The sequence below is a fragment of the Odocoileus virginianus genome, chromosome 31 (genome assembly GCF_023699985.2).
Source record: "Odocoileus virginianus isolate 20LAN1187 ecotype Illinois chromosome 31, Ovbor_1.2, whole genome shotgun sequence".
NCBI lineage: Eukaryota > Metazoa > Chordata > Mammalia > Artiodactyla > Cervidae > Odocoileus > Odocoileus virginianus.
In genome coordinates this window covers 12,470,348-12,484,075 of record NC_069704.1, presented here as the reverse complement: position 1 = coordinate 12,484,075, position 13,728 = coordinate 12,470,348, and the positions used below count along the sequence as shown (strand labels likewise).

Here is a 13,728-nt window from a genome sequence, read left to right as displayed (position 1 = left end):
ATTTGTGAGCTTTCAGACTGGCAGTTCGTAGTGACACTGATAAGCATGATGATGAGGCCTGTTGTGCGGATGAGAGTCTAAACCTTCTAGAGCCTTCCACTGGTTCCCTTGCAATCCACAGGTCCTGACTCAATAAGATCAGATCCTTTTGCTGAGTTTTTTTCAAGCTCACCAGGTATTTCATGGAAGGGGTACCTTTGATTGTTGGACTTTTCGTTCTTCTCCAGTGTTGTGAGTGTTGTCTTGGAGAAGTAAAGCCTTCCTGTGGGACATCTCCTGCCTTTGAGCGGAGAAGAACTTGGTGGGTGAGCCTGTAAAGAGGACCTGGCTCCATGCTGAGTCCTCTTGCTGACCTCAGATGCTCAGGCCTGGCCTGAGGGCTGGAACTGGGTGGCAGAGGGAGGGGATCTCAAGGCAGGCACCTGGGTCCAGGGTTCAGGATTGCCTTGCAGAATTATCATACATCCCACCTTCCCAAAACTCCTGTATTTATTTATTTTTTAAAAATGCGGGTTTTTTGGCCATGCTCCATGGCATGTGGGATTTTGATTCCCTGACCAGGGATCGAACCCTCGCCCCTTGCATTAGAAGCAGAGTCTTAAACCACTGTATCGCCAGGAAAGTCCCAGCAGCATGTACTTTAAACATTAGTGAGATGTGGTGTTTTTGCTTACAGAAGACTAGACTTAGCAAACCCAAAATATTATTTTAAAACTTGACTCAAAGCTTTGAACTACTTTACAAGAATGGAAAAAATTGATTCAAATTCACTGAGTCCCTATTTGTGTATCTCTCCACCTGTCTGTCTGATAGGTGGGTGGGAAGCTACTTGATTGACTCCATTGCACAATTAAATTGAGTGCAGAGCAAAAAAAAAAAAAAAAAGACTTGTTTAGAATAACCAATCAGGTCAGCCTCCAATTCTTGTTCTCTGCTTGCTAATCAGAGCTTGGAAAACTTTTTAATGGGGTTTTCCCATGACATATCCTGTCTGTGACACAGTTCATGAAACTCTATGACATTTGACTCCCAGAGAGGAATTTGGTTACTCATAGAGTGTTTCACAACTTTTCTGGGAATAGACAGCTCATGGAAGGAAAATGTCCATCTATAACAGATTATAGTGTCACACAATTGTGTAGTGTGAGCATATGATATATTATAGCACAAAAGCATAACTTCCTCCAGAGAACGTCACTTTTGAAGCACAGTTGTCCATCATGGCTGAGTAAAGGCTTCTCTTCTCACCATGGAGATGGAAATTGGAGATTGAGAGGTGTTGCAATACCTAACAAGTAGACAAGATGGTCTTTTTTAAGTCTGTGTGTATTTAAAAGTCAAATTTGTAACATTTATTGATGTATGATTACTTTCAGTGATTACTTTTCTAATTATAAAATGAATACATGCTCAAAAATACAAACCTTTATAAAACTTACAGGTTTCATTTCAGCTTATCACTCTGCCCTCAGCATTGAGTTTCCCCCATTCTCCAGGGTTAACCAGTTAATATATTGATGTGATTCTTTCAAATATGTGTATAAATGGTATCCTTGGCTTTGAGGCAGTGATTAATCTTCAGGTGTATAATCTTCCATCATGGTCCCATATTTCCTTTTAGTTCTTGCCCATATCACTATTTATGTTTTAAAGTACTTAATTTTTTTACAAGTTAATATATGCACGTGGTTGAAAATTCAAAAGGTGTAGAAGGGAACACAGTGAAAAAAGTACTTATACATTATACATACCTGGAAACTAATACAAATACGTGCATGTGTGCGTGCTAAGTCACTTAAGCCATGTCCGATTCTATTCACATTCCTTTTTTTGTTAACAGCTACCTCATATGTCCAGTCCACCCCATTCCAGAGAAAACCATTGCTGTCTGTTTCACAGTTACCATTGTTGTCTCTTTCATAGTTACGCTTTCTGGGAAGGTGCCCTGCAGAAGGGAGAAGGCAATGGCAACCCCCTGCAGTCCTCTTGCCTGGAAAACCCCATGGACGGAGGAGCCTGGTGGGCTGCAGTCCATGGAGTCGCTAGGGTTCCGACACGACTGAGCGACTTCACTTTCACTTTTCACTTTCATGCATTGGAGAAGGAAATGGCAGCCCACTCCAGTGTTCCTGCCTGGAGAATCCCAGGGATGGGGGAGCCTGGTGGGCTGCCGTCTATGGGGTCACACAGAGTCGGACACGACTGAAGTGACTTAGCAGCAGCAGCAGCAGCCCTGGAGAAGGGAATAGCAACCAACTCCAGTATTCTTGCATAGAGAATTCCATGGATAGAGGAGCCTGGTGGGCTACAGTCCATGGGATTGCAAAGAGTTGGACACCACTGAGTGACTAACACACATACACACATCTATTACATATACATTATATACACCTAGAAACTAATATAATATATATATGACTATATAGTCACCTTCATTTTTTGTTAACAACTAAAGTAGCATGGCATATACACTGTCCTGTACCAGCTGTCACTTAACAGTAGATCTCTGAGATTGTTTGATACCAATTCTCAGAGAGCTGGGAGCTGTACTCACTCTTAAAGGTTGCATATAATATTTTATTTTATGAATAGTCCAGGCGTCTAACTTAGGTTATTTGTAGTCTTTTATTATTGCAAGAAGTGTGGCATTGAAGATCTTTGCATAGAGATCATTTTATACACGTGCCATTATACCTGAGTATAAATTCTTTAAAGTAGAATTACTGGGTCAAGAACATTGCGTATTTTAAAGCTGGATACATATGCCATTGCCTTACAACTTCATGGGATTGGACGAGGGTACCTGTTTCCTCCCATACTGATAACTAATTTTCTTGGTGAAAAATTTATCTCATAATTTAGCTGTTCTCTTATGTGAGTGGGATTAGGAATCTTTTTCTAAAAATAATGTATATACATTTTGTGTGTCAGCTGTTTTCCATGTCTTTTGTCCATTTTTTGTGTTTGGGTTGTTAGTCTTTTATGTAGGGTTTGTACAAATTCCCTCTATATCATGAATATTAAACTTTTGTGATATGTTGTAACTATTTTCTCAGTTTATTTACCGAGTCCTTTTATTGTAGGACAAACCCCCTAGTGGTCATTGTACTTCATGTCAGCTCCCTAAGGTAGCAGTGGTTTTGTATCCTTTTTACAGAGAGGCCCAGATGTGTTGGATACCAAAGCCCATTCTTAACCAGAACTCTGTACCTCTCTATGCACAATATATTAATATAGCATCATTCCAGGTTTCCAGGCACTTTTGGAACTATCCTTTCTAAAGTTTGACTAACATTCCATCAGTTCAGCAAATTGCAGTTTTCAGGTGCTGATTTTAATGATTACACATTTTCACTGCCGGCAGGTTTTTACTTTTCTAGACAAAATTGCAATCGATGCATTTCTCCCAAAGCTTTGTTCTCCAAGATGCACCATAATAGCACCAATATTCCTGCAGGACATAAGGGTACAGTGTCTGAAGTAGCTAATAGAGGGACCTTTTGAATCTATGATCCTTGATGGAGAGACCCAAAACAGACTCAGGGCAGAAATGAGGTTCACAGCTTAGGGGTACTGTATTGGCCTTCTAGACTTTTCAGCCCCTTTCCCATACATGGTCACCACTAGCTTCCTCTGGTTGTGGAATGAAGCATACCATGTATTACAATTCCAGATTCTCCTCCATTCTAAAGCCTTCTTTTTGATCTGTACTGGAGGCAGGTTAGAGGGTGCAGTGGAAAGGCGAAGGGGATGGAAGTTGGTGAGCAATTTCTTTCTCTGTAGAATAATATTTCTTCCAGGAATAAATGTGATCATGGTACATAACATAGCTGGGTGGTCTGTACATCCTCGTGTGTTCTTCCACACCCCCTGCTCTGTGGCTTTCAGGGTCCTGAACCCTGAGGAGGTGCCACTGAGTCTAGATTTCCTGCAGCCTATTAAGGGAAGTTACTCTTCTGTTCCTATCTCATTCCTTTTCTCTCAGTAAATTAAGGTCTGGTTATGTTAGTTTCCTGCGTGCCCGTGCTCGGTTCTGTCTGACTCTGCGACCCTGTGGACTGTAACCAGCCAGGTTCTCTTCTGTCCGTGGGATTATCCTGGCAAGAGTACTGGAGTGGATTGCCATTTCCTTCTCCAGGGGATCTTCCCAACCCAGGAATGAACCTGCATTTGATGTTGTTTTTTAATCGCTAAGTTCATCTCCGACTCTGCGACCCCCATCAACTGTAGTCCACCAACTCCTCTGTCCATGGGATTTCCCAGACAAGAACACGGAGTGGATTGCCATTTCCTCCTCCAGGGGAATCTTCCCAACCCAGGGCCAGGGCTAGAACCTGCATCCCCTGCATTGGCAGGTGGATCCTTTTAGCATTGAGCCTCCTGGGAAGCCCCTTAGTTCCCTACACTTCAAGCCAATTCGAGATTTTCCTGGGTAAACAAGCTCCTATTTTAAATTGTAAATATTCCCATCAAATTTACATCTAAGTGCAAATTCCTTTAAACCGCTTGGCTCCATGCTGAGATGTGGCACCTTTTGGAGGTGGGACTGGAAGGAGGCACCCACAGGAAGGGGAGGAGGGCAGCAGCCTGGAAAGGAGGAGGCGGCCATGGCCATTTAGAAAGGACACGTGGAGATGTCCCAGCTGACATCTGAGGAAGCTGAGGCCCAAGCTTCCTTCAGTGTGCTGCCTGAATTAGGTCTTGGAGCAATTTGAAAAGCTGCCAACTTCCATCTTCCCTGCACCATGGAGAGGGGGCCTTCCCCATGCTGACCTCACCCCTCCCTATTTTACACTTCCAGGCAGCAGGCTGGGTAGGACCATTTGAAGCCAGCCTCTCCCTCCATTGTCTGCTGCATCTCAGCAAGTCTGTTTGGAACATTCTATCACACTGAAGGTACATAAATGGGATGGCTCTATTTAGCAGAATAAACTCCATCAACTAAAGAGATAAAATTCTGACCAGGGGAATGTCAGAGACAGAGCGGAGTTCCTTCCCGGAATCCTTGAAATCTCTTGGCAAAGGTTTCGAGCAGTTTCAAAGGAAGCAGCTGCCCCCATCTGCTATCTGGCTTTCTCTTGACTCTGCCCGCATGGTCACCAGGCTCAGAACAATCCTGGGCTTCACCTCTGTCCAGGGGCCTCCATATCACAGAAAACAGAAGTTAGGGGCAGAAAGGAGGTGCAATCGGAGGGGTTCATCTAGCTTGGCTCTTTTATTTTACAGAGCAGAAAACAGACCCAGAAGAAAAGCCTGGTCTTCCTAGGGTCATGGAGAAGCAGGCACGTGGTTTCAAAGGCAGTTTTTTGCTGCCCGGAATTCGCTTTTTAATTCTCCCCCTTTGATTCTTAGCATAATTCCTGGGTCTGCTCCGTCCTGAACTGCCATGGGTACCTTCCAGGGGACAGAGCCCTGCCTCATGGGTGGGATTTGTGGATTCCAGCCAGATCTCTGTTCCCAGCCAGCTGTGTGACCCTGGGGAGGGCGTGGCTCCTGAGGCTGAGGCCTTCCCCTTGGTGGAATGGGTGAGGATCCCCACCTTGCAGCTGGTCAGAGGGTAGAGAGAGGTTATGTGAGGGTGTGTGGCCCAGGGCGGCCCCCAGGACGCGGGCAGTAGACCTTTGCTGAGTGAAGGTCACAGGAGCATTGATGACCTTCCCACCCCAGCTGCTGGGTCCTCACAAATTGCACTTTGCTTCCCAGCCAACCAGGATCAAGTTTCCAAAGCGATTCCTTGCTCCCAGTGCAAGGCACCTCAGAGACTAAAACAGATCAGGCTACAGCAGCTGGAGAATTAAACTGGCAGTACACAGTTTGTTTTCATAAACTCAGAAAACCACCCCCAAACTTGGAGTCTGTGATGAGAGGGTGGAGGATGGACACATAGCCTCAAAGTGTAGATACTGCTGGATTCTGCTCTGTTCCTTCCCGTCGGGAGACACACACTCCCCCCCACCCACCCACCCACCTTGCTGCCTCTCGAATCATCCCCTGCCAACAACTCAGGTGACTGGGTTTGTACTTTTGTGGTCTCCATCTAGCTTGCCGACTTCAATTCTCCCTTTGCCTCTGAGAACAAACCATTTTTCTGGAGCATCTTGCCACAGAGCATTTTTCCTAATTTCACCATATTTTTGCAGCCAGAGGGAGGGGTGTGGTGTGTACAGATATGAGTGATGCGTGTACATGTGTGTGTGTGCACAGGTGTGCATATGTGTGAGCATGGGTATTGCTTTGCTGGGCCTGTTGTGGCAGCATAGCAGAAAGTGGGCAGCTGAAGCAACAGAAATTTATTGTTGCACAGTTTGGAGACAAGACACGTCAAACCAAGGTGTTGGTGGAGTTGGCTTCTTTGAGGGCTATAGGGGAGGCTTGTTCAAACCCTTCTTCTTGGTTGACGGACCCCTGTCTTCTCTCCTGGCCTCTTCATATTCTTTCTAGGCATGCCTCTGTGTCTAAAGCTCCTCTTTTTATAAGGACACTAGTCACATTGGATTAGGGCCCACCTGAATGACATCACTTGACTTGATTACCTCTGTAAAAACCTTGTCTTTAAATAAGGTCACAGTTTGAGGTCCTGCGTGTTAAGACTTTAACTTACGAAGTTGGGTTTGAGGGAACCTAATTCAACTCATAACAGTGTGCATGTATGTGTGTGTGCGCGCGCGTGTGTGCGCACATGCGCACAGGTGTGCCTCTGTGTTTGTGTAATAAACCATGACATCTCAGACTCCAGTCAAAAATGTATCTATTACTTAGGTAATAGCACTTTAAGAGCACATACAGTACTTCCCTGGTGGTACAAAGGTAAAGAATCCACCTCCCAGTGCAGGGGATATGGGTTTAATCCCTGGTCCAGGAAGATGCCACATGCCATGGAGCAGCCAAGCCCGCACCTCACAACTGCTGAAGCCCACTTGCTCTTGAGGCTGCAAGAGTACATATGATTTCCTCTTTTGCCAACAGGGCAGATTTAAAGCAATTTTTTACATACCTCCTCGTGGGTACATTGGGGCAGGTGTGAGTATGTAGTTGGTCCTGGGTACCACTCCTGCCTCTTGGCTCGAAATCACCTCTCCTTGGAGGGCTGTGCCTTGCTCTTTCATTCCCAAGCAGAGCAGTGGCACCCTGGGTGTGGGATGTCCCCTCCACATTTTACTTTAGACCGTAAGTAGCATCTTGAAATGCATTTGGCCCTACAGTAGAACATTCCAGTTATTCCAAAGGGCAGGGCAGCCTAACTTCAGAGTTTCCATAGCATAGCGCTCCCTGGAGACTTGGGCATCACCCAGTCAGTCATCGAGAAGCTCCCGGATATTTCTAAATAAAGTTCAGCTCATTAAAAATGTCATTTGGATGTTGTAAACAGTTGTAAAGTACACTATACATTTAGCTTCCTTGTCAAAAGAGACTGCCTGGGCTCCATCCACGCTGGTGATTCCTTCCCAGACTTGTGTTCCCGGGAGAGTCGCAGGGGGTCTGTGATGCTGACCTGCCGCCGTCTTTGGAAGCACCGTTCGCTGCTTCACCAGGATGACTGCTCCCAGACTGACCTCAAATAGATGGCCCCACAGGACTATGCTTGGTATCTGTCCTCCTCTTTCTATTTAGTTCACTGTGAATCTTTGTTCTCTTCATCTCTTCTAAAATCTTACTGAAGAAAAGGAGTTCTGCATGGCCCTGATGGCCCTGGAATTCTGATTGGCTTTCCAGTCAGCCAAAACCCTAAATTATGCCCCAAACTGTTCAGGTTAACCCAGGATTCTGGGCGACCAGGTGAGTGGAAATTTGTCCACCCCGAGGCAGTGCTGGGAACCAGCCGTTAACAAAGCATGAGCCTTACTGTGTGGTGGTAAGGGTCTGATTCTCTGGTGAAAGAACGAGGGACCTATCTGTGGCAGTTGTGTCTCCCCAAGGCACACGTGGATCTTTTCTTTTCTTCGTGGCAGAAGATACTAGTTAGCCCTGAGAAAGGAGAAACCACTCCCCCCAGACAGCCCATGAATTTAGCACTCATTCCTGTCTTCAAATTCTGTCCCATTTCAACATGGGATATAATGTAACCACTGAAAATATATCAGACCCTGACCCTTAAAGGACATAAAAACTGCTTGTGAGATAATGTGAAGTGAAAAAAAATTTGGCCACAAGATTGCCTATAGTGTGGTCTCAACTCTATGAAATACCTATTTCTAGAAAGGAGACTGCATGATTGCAATAAAACATTAGCTCCCTTCCTCTGAGTGGAGTGAAGATGAATGACTTTTATTTTCCAAATTTCCTACAGTGAGCATTTATTATTTTATACACGCATATATAAACCCTAAAGTGAAGTCGCTCAGTCATTCGACTCTTTGTGACCCCATGGACTGTAGCCTACGAGGTTCCTCCAGCCATGGAATTTCCCAGGCAAGAATACTGGAGTGGGTTGTCATTTCCTTCTCAAACACACATATATAAACTGTCCTAAAAAGTTCCTTTAACTGGATGCAGTCTGTTTACCTGGATCTTCAGGATCTGTGAGGTTTTGTTTTTGGTTTTGTTTTTGTTTTTTGCTGCCTTTAACGTCACTGAGATATTCATTCCTTGCCTGCCCAAGGCCCATCTCTGACTTTCCAAGAAGACAGCCCTAACTGGTTCCTTTCAGCATCACTAGCCTCCCACCTTCCCACTCAGCCCTGGACGCAGGGAGTGGACGAGCGCGGCCTCTGGCTGGCTGGCTGCTGCCCTCCAGGCTCGGGCCAGCTGGGGAGGGGCCAGGCCTGTTTGAAGGGGGTTAAAGTCCTTTGTGTGAATGGCCTTTGAGGGAGTGGAGGGAGGGCCAGCCGTGACCTCACAGTCTTCTGTCAGGAGACTCAGAAGGAATTTGTCCAGCTTGAGCCAGGGCGCAGGAAACTGCCTGGAAAAAGAGGCAGTTCTGAGCAGGGAACGTGTGAAGCGGGCACTCTGGGCAGGGTAAGCCGCGTCTGCTGACCTAACGTACTGTCCTTTGCTTTCTGATCTCCAAGGAGGGGGTTCCCTCGTGAGGCCAGAGTCTTTTTGGAGGAGGGACTCAGGGTGGGGACTGTGGCACTGTGCTGTGGACGCCTTTCCTGCTGGAGAGAGAGTGGGCAGCCGGGCTTGGACAGGAGACTTGCTTCTTTTCTGACTCATCTTGTCAGACTCCCAGCTTTCATGCTGATCAGCAGAGCAGGAGCTCCGCACCACACAGACCGCGCAAAGGTGCACACCTCCTCTTTGCCAGATAATGCTTTGAAGATGGTGCTTGAGTGTGTGCATGTGCATGCTCAAGTGTGTGTGTGTGTGTGTGTGTGTGTGTGTATCCCCCTTTCCACATCAGAACCAAGTGGCCCACGAGCCCTGGTGACTGCTTCTCTTGTTACTTAATCTACAAGCCCACGTTGTAGAATGTGCCACATCATAGCGTGACTTGAGGCTTTGCGGGGGAACATGTATGCCTGTCTGCTGTGAGACCCAGGGCTATGTGCAGAAAACTGCAGCAGCTCTCTCCCTAAGTACAGGACTCAGCTGTGGACGAAGAGTTAATCTCGAAAGCCTCTGGCACCGTTTTCTCCTGGCTCTGAGTTCACACAGTGGATTTTTTGCCGGGTCCACGGTGGAGCCCAGCTTTTGCTCTCTGCCATTACTGGTTGGCCAGGCCTGAATCCAAGATCCCGAACTATTTTAAAACTAAAAAGGACACAGCTAAGTTATACAGGACTGAAGCCAGGGACTTGCTTTCAGCAGAATCAGTTACCCTAGAAATTTCAGGCTGCAGGAGCCAGAGTTCACTCTGTGGCCTTGACCTTGGTTTATTCTGGAGGTGGGGGAATGTTCTATAAGATAGTTTCATAGTGAAAAGGGTCTTTGGTGGGAAGAGCATCTGAGGACTCCTTGATACAAAGCTTGGACTGTATCCCATCAAGGAAGAAGCAAAACTTGCCTTTCTTGGAGCTGAAATAAGGCATCTCGCCTCATTCAGGGGAAATCTCCCAGTGCTTCTCAATCCCTTTGGTAGGGAATGGGTCTCCAAGTGACTGAAGAAAATAATCTTTTCACCAGCAGCTGCAGAAGAGGCAACAGCTTCTTTCCTCGCCTCCTCCCATCACACCCCCAACACACACACACTCTTTCATTTCTTTCAGAGAGAGCCCGAGCTGTAAATGTGTTCATCAAACCACACCTTAACATCTTCCAGATGTGCAGCCTGACATCTGAGCCACTGACTTTTCAGCAGGGTGAAGGGGATGCTATTAATAGGGCAGGCTGCAGTGGTGGCGAGACTCCACTTACATTACGAAGGGACCACTTCTTTATCAGGATTGCCAGTGAGTCAAGACATAGCCCAGCCTTGTTTCCAGTGGAAGGGGGGGTCCAGAAATGTTTTCATACCGTACTCTGCAAGCCTGGACCTGAGACCTGAGCCAGAGAGCATAGCAGGAGGGTGATTGCTAAGTTGACCAAAACCGTAGAAGCTCTCAGAAAGAAAAGCTGAGCCTGTAGGAGCTCTTTTTAGGACTGTCAGAGTCACATTTAGCCATAATGGCTTCGTGGCAGGTCGGTACGGGGGGAGGGGTGCAGGAGGAAACCCCAGAGGCATCGTTAGTGTTAGCCCCCTCTACTAGGGGTCATGTCATTATCCCAGAGCCCATCCAGTCTAAATTTAGCTGTAAGTACCCTGGAATGCTGGGGGTCCTAAATCTGCCTCTTGTCAGCCAGGAGCTGGGTCTCTGGCCTCCCTGGGGAGTGGCCCGCCTCCTGGCTTCCCACGGTCAACACCAGCCTTTGGTGTTACAGGCCGGAAGGCGCTCTGCTGGGGTGGGGTGGGGGGAGAGGAAGTGTTCTGCCTGGGACTGGAATGCAGTCCAGGTTAACTCTGGGGTCACTCCCCTCCACTTCCTGGCCCAGAAGCCTGGAGCCCAACCAGGAAGCAAGCCATCCTCGGACATTCCCACTCTCTGTACCTTCACAGGAGTGGGTGGAAGGGGCCACTCAGAGTCCCAGCGGCTTCTCGGGTGGGGGTGGGGGTGGGCGGGGAGGTGCAGGCCAGCTCCTGAGGAACCCTGGTGCTCCCAGCTTCCTTCATCCATGCTTCTCAGCCTGCCCCATCTGCCACCTTGAACAGACCAGGCGGTTTCTTTCTAGTTACTGTTGGAGCACTCTCCCCACTTGTCTCTGCTATCTGTATGTGAATCTGTCCTCTCTCTCTCTCCAAGGCTGTCAGCTCCCTGCTGCAGCGTGGGGAGCACTCCAGAGCCTGAGGGTCCGCCCAGGGCCCCGGCACAGGGCTTGTCACTCTTAAGGTTCTCAGGACACGCCGCAGGGATCCACTGTTACCTCTTCAGCCTCTGTGCTCCCCTTCCGTGCTCCTTGGGTTCCCTTGGTCTTCGGTCTGTCTCCCCCAGACCTCCAGACTGTGGCTCCACCCCACGCCTCCAAGGCTGAACAACTTCAGCAGACCTGGGCGGGCATCTTACCAGTGTCTGGGCATCATCCCTCTGCCAGGTCGCATCCTCTCCTCCCATGTGCCGTCCTGATGGTAACTTTGGCCAGAAAATAAAGAGTCCTGAATAAACCATTAAAGGCAGCCGCTCATGGCCTATGGAACACAGCAGATGTGCCCTGTGTCTTAAAAACTCGACTTAGGAAAGAGAGGGAGGACAAGAAAAGGAAACAGAGATGCCCTCTGGTTTCACAGCTATGATGAAGTTTTTCTTCGTACTGTGCCCCTCTTCCTAGGCCAAGAACAAGTTCATATTTTTGGTGGAACTTAAAAATAACTAGATTAAAGGATCAGGTCACTTACTACCTGGGGAAACGTGTTTCTAATTTAAATATCGTGGCTTCAGTAGGAAGTAATCTGGGTCATTCAGAGCAGAGACACCTGCTTGTGCAGCGGGCGCCTGATGTTTGAGTGAATTTGGGTCACACGGTGCATTTAGGTTAGGCGCCTGGGAAGCTGGTGACAGACATCGTTAAGAGTAGGGTGTTGGGTTAGTCGCTCAGTCGTGTCCAACTCTTTGCGACCCCACGGACTGTAGCCTGCCAGGCTCCTCTGTCCATGGGATTCTCTAGGCAAGAATATTGGAGTGGGCTGCTGCTCCCTTCTCCAGGGGATCTTCCCAATCCAGGGATCGAACCCAGGTCTTCTGCATTGCAGGTGGGTTCTTTACCGTTTGCCACCAGGGAAGCCCAAGAGTAGGGTAGACGGGAAGTGAGTAGAAGCATCTGCTTCTCACTTGACCTTGTAGCAAAGGACACCTTTCTGGCGTCCTCCTGGGCCCAGCCAGATCTGCTAAGGAAAATGCATTTCCTTCACAAGTTCTTTCTGTGCCTGATGCCCCCAGCCATAGGCCCAGGTGTCCGGGAAGAAAGAGCACAGAGTCATCCGTGACCTAAGCTGAGCAGGCCTCAGGGCGCTGATGTGTTTTCCTAGCATCTCACCTGTGCTGCTAACTCTGGTGCTGGGGAGAAGTCACAGCCGTGTCCACTGCCGTGACTGGGACATGGGATTTCAAATTCTGCCTCTGGATGTCATCAGAGGAAGCAGAGGACCCGCCTCAGAGGCCAGATCCCCAGGCTGAGCAGGAGGTCCACATCCCCAACTCTAGCCAGAGGGTCCTGCAGGTAGAGCAGAAGATAGGAGCTGAAACTAGGTCTTGAGGGCATCTGGGTGGTTTTGAAAGGGGTCCTTGACTTGTGAAACCAAGTTGTATACTGTGACTTCTAGAGTCACAGTGTGCAAACTATCAGCCCGAGAGTCACGCAAATGATCTTCAGATCCATACACCTTCATACGACTTCCCTTGTCATTTTGGAAGCTTCCAGTCATGGAGAATACCTTTTGAAGTACTGGGATAGAATTCAGAAGGACTGACCTTCCTTCAGGTCCTGGCTGTGCCATTTATTAGCCAGGGGATCCTGGGACAATCTCTCTAAACCTCTTTTTTTTAATTTTTACTTTTTAAAATTATGAAAGTATGATAACACATTTACATGAGACTTAGAAAATACAGAACAAGGTTACATATAGTTCCAGTATGTGTGTATGTGCAGTCTCTTCAGTTGTGTGCGACCCTATGGACTGGAGCCTGCCAGGCTTCTCTGTCCATGGGATTCTCCAGGCAAGAGTACTGGAGTGGGTCGCCACGCCCTCCTCCAGGGGATCTTGGAACCTACATCTCTTTGTCTCCTGCATTGGCAGGTGGGTTCTTTACCACTAGCTCCACCTGGGAATTAGTTGGAAGTTTCAATATCAAACTCTCAAAAATTAATAGGATGAATATACAGAGAAGTAGAAGGATATATAGTACACTTGATCTAAACCTTTTATTCTCCCCTTAATTATGCCAATTAGCACAAGCCTCAGGGGCCCTTGGGAGATAAAGAGAGCTAAACTCCTGGAGGAGAGCAGGTGCCTATGGAACGTGCGATTTCTGATTAGATCCTGGCTGACCATTCTTGGCGTATGTGCTCCAGATTAGGGTGTCTGCTCCTGGAATGTAATTTAAGCTAACTTCAGACACACACACACAGCTATTTTATATTGTGTCTGCCTGAGTATTTTAAAGTAAATTGTAGACATCCTGACCAGCTGTTAGCTATTCTGGGAAACCAGGAGGCCAGCAGGGCAGGCAGATATTACATGCCAGATTGTTAGGTCTCCACCTAGAGGTGGTGGTCCCCTCCACCCCCTCCACCTGGGGAAATTCGATCCTTGGGTCGGGA

The 13,728-nt window shown here is 47.6% G+C and overlaps 1 protein-coding gene across 11 annotated transcripts in view; it reads left to right on the top strand.

Moving 5' to 3' along the window:
• The window catches only part of PALM2AKAP2 (PALM2 and AKAP2 fusion), a 538,506-nt gene that overhangs the window by 486,694 nt on the left and 38,084 nt on the right, over positions 1-13,728 (top strand). The window contains exon 1 of one of the 11 annotated variants that reach the window (XM_020885775.2): positions 8,869-8,955. The exons of the other annotated variants lie outside the window; for them this stretch is intronic. The gene's annotated coding sequence lies outside the window, so the exon portion shown is untranslated. Of the gene's footprint in view, positions 1-8,868; positions 8,956-13,728 lie in introns of those variants that run through there. 11 annotated transcript variants of the gene reach the window in all.